We start from the raw sequence: 3,708 nt of genomic DNA, 5'->3' as shown, positions 1-3,708 counted from the left end.
CTCGTCGCTTTACAACTTGCCGGAAATGACCGGAAGCGTTAAATTGCGCGATCCTTAGATGAAAAAGCAAGAAAGTGGGAAAGAGTGGATGAGAATCGAGAATAGTAAATCGTCAATGAAAAAGAATTTTCTGTCGATTAAATCTGGCGATCACCAGTGGTTCTTTCGACAAAATCAATCATACAAAAATTCAATCTCATTTTTTCATTTTTTTTTCTTATTTTTCCGTCCTTATCCAATCAATTTTCAATAATTCGATTCTCATTCGACATTGTCTTTAATTTGTTCGTTATTAGCTGTCGCGACTTGTTTTCAATCAATTTTGTAAAAAAATGGAAAAAATAAGCTTTGAAATTTATCACGATACTGTTTCATTAATCTTTGTATTAACGAGAGAGGTAAGAGATAAATAAAAGTATCAATTGCAACTTCATATTTAATAAAAATTTATTTTGAACGTTAAGAGATTTATGCAATATCCTGTAGGTATATTTGTTTTACACTACAGCCACATATAATATTACATTCATTACAGTTGCGCTTTTATATAAGGTGTATAAAAGAATTTAGAAATTACGAATTCTCTACATCGTTGCTATAACCTGCGCAGATAAACAGGGCATGTTATTTCGTGCGTAGCGGCACCGATTTTCGCAACTTTGTTTATTCGCACTGGACATATCTGTGGATTTTTCGTCAACAACGTAGTCGCGTTACATCGGACCTCGATCGCTGCACAGCATTTATTTTTTTAGCAATTGGTAATAATCATGAAATGTTTACTTTTATGCAGCGTTATCGTTGCAATAGCTTTATCGAATTACAATATTGATTCGACATTAAAATTTACATTAAAAATATTATAATTATGACGTTGTAAGAACGTGAATTAGGATTATTAGTTTGTGAAATTATAAATAATCATGCATTTGACTAAAATAGTCATACATGAAAAGAATGGCTTTGCTGAAATGTCTAAAAATTCAGCTAGATACAGTACTGAAAATAATTTTATTTGAATTAAAATAATTATGTAGGACTTAAATTAGTTGCTGGAATGTTAAAACTTACAATATTGTTCAACATGCTGTGTCCCACATAATTATTTTGATAGTCTAATAAAATTTATTTTTAGATTATTTTTAGATTTGTATCTAGTTAAATTTTTTAATATTTTAATTTTCTTATCTATAAAAATCTTTCTTAGTTTTCCCTTGTACGAATGAATTTGTTTTTAATTGAGTACGAACGACATCGTAAGTATATCCTTCGGTGCACTATGAATATTTCATATGTGGATATTACCCGATTATGTCTTTTATTTTATATACATAACATTTTAAAAATAAAAGCACATATATTGAGTTGTTACTATTATATTCTTAACATCTAGCGTTTTAATTTAAAAAATTATTATATAATCATTTTTATATAATATTTTTATGCAATATCATTACGTTATATATCAAAATGTATAATATGATATTGAAGAGTTAATATTGTTAATCACTTGTTTATATCATAATTCCCTTCTTTTTCATTTTTTAAATAAATACTCGTTTAAATTTTGATCGCGTAATTTGATCTGTGAATTTATCCGTGTTATTTTTCCCACAATCAGTGGATTGCCACTTTACATTCTATTTTAACAATCCAATAAAAATGTCGTGAATCTGCACTAGTCCATCACTTCATTTTATAAACTTTTACTTCGTAAAATAAATCTTCTTTATGTCGGGAAACATATATGTACTTATATGGTACATATACATATGCATAAAATATCCGATTTCTCGTTACACATCTATATTTTGCACAATAAACATGTTGTGTATTGGTTACTCTACAAATTTATTCAACTGATTGTTGTTTTAAGTGAAATGTATCTTTTTTGCGTGCCAGAAAGTGTTTACGTTCACTAAATAAAATTGAAATATTTGATTTATTGCTTTGTATTTACTTGTATTTAACCCATAATTGCATTTATTATCTTATGAATTTGCAATTTTTTTTAAAATAAAACAAACCTTTTCTACGAATACAAAAAAAGAGAGAGTTAATAAAAGTCTAACACAGATAACTGTATGCAGTTGTATTTGATAAGGTAATGATTAATACATAAAAAAAGTCGAACATTTGAGCTCAAATTTGAGTCACCTACAGCAACATAAAAATATAGAAAAGATGTAAACGATATTATAACGACTATTATTAGATGTCAAAGGAGCAATACGATGACACAATTCCTTGAGTTATACATAACATTTTGTTGTTTTTAATTTCCATATATTAAAATATAAATCAATTCATTTCTGTTAGCTTCTAGGTAAACACCCATATTAATACTTTTAATAATTTTTAATGAAAAAGAAGGGAATTAACAAGTGATATAAACAAGTAATTAACAATATTAACCTTCCAATGCCACATTATACAGTTTGACACGTATATAATGTACACATTTAATAAATAATAAACTAAATTTCAGTCAAATTTATTACATTTTCTTGAATTGACTTGTTTAATTCCATTATTTTAGTTAAATAATATTATATATTGGATAGGAACAATGCTAACCTATAAAAATGATTAAAAATTACTCAAATTAACATTATGAGTATAATTTAACATTATGAATTTAAACAATGTAGACAATAGTAATATTTAATTTATCGCGATACAAAATGAATTGTTCATGAATTGTTCATGAATTGTTAATGGCTATCGAATAATGACGTAATCGGAACGATAAGATGTTGCCTCGACGGGTGTGCGAAGTGCGAATAAGCTGCATTGTTCCCGCACAAAGGATACCATCCACCTGCCGCGTTTCATAGATTTCCCACGAGTTTCACTATATGCACGCGGAAGACCCGAACATTTTTCTCTCCGTGCACCGTCATTACTTTCATATTCGCGATCTTCCCTTCGACGATGCGCGAAATTTATCGTGAAGAAAAATGCATTGCGGGAGATGCAGATAATTTTCCGTTATAATCGGTTGATATCTCACGATCAATCGCGCTCCTGTCTGTTTGCTCGCATCGCGGCTTTGCTCGTTTTCCTTGTGAATCCCGTGGAAATCCCGTCATTGTTCCGCCTTTTCGCAACGACGTATCTTTCTGTCAGAAAGAATAACCGCAAAAGAACAGAAAGTAAAGCTTCTATGGAGAGTTGTCGCCAAAATGATTTCAAAGAAACGTTTGATAACTTCAAAAAATACCAATAAAAGTTACGTAAATATAGAGTAATTATTTTTTGTTATGTAGCGTAGGGTAAACAAACCTTTTCAATTTTTTAAAGTTATCGTGATATCTTCAAGCCTGTCAAAAATAGATAACGAATAAAAAGAGATTAAATTTGTGAACAAATATTTTGTTGACGCATAACTTCAGTATTGTGCGATTGTTATATTTATCTTGACCTATCGGAGGTTTTTATTTTTTAAATTTGTTCTTCAAACTATACATATCACTATACATAATATTAACATAACAATGTAAAATTGATTTGTTAATTAAAGTTGGAATTTCAGTTGATGAAGCTTAAAACAATTCATTATTCAAGATGAGAGAGAGAGAGAGAGAGAGAGAGAGAGAGAGAGAGAGAGAGAGTATTACGAATTATTATTTATTATTATATATTNTACTAATTGTAGGAANAACTATTTACTACGTAACTAAAGTTTACGGAAAGGAACTAAAATTA

The sequence above is a fragment of the Atta cephalotes genome (genome assembly GCF_000143395.1).
Source record: "Atta cephalotes unplaced genomic scaffold scaffold00068, whole genome shotgun sequence".
Taxonomy (NCBI): domain Eukaryota; kingdom Metazoa; phylum Arthropoda; class Insecta; order Hymenoptera; family Formicidae; genus Atta; species Atta cephalotes.
The sequence above is the reverse complement of the archived record's forward strand: the minus strand, read 5'-3'. Positions refer to the sequence as shown.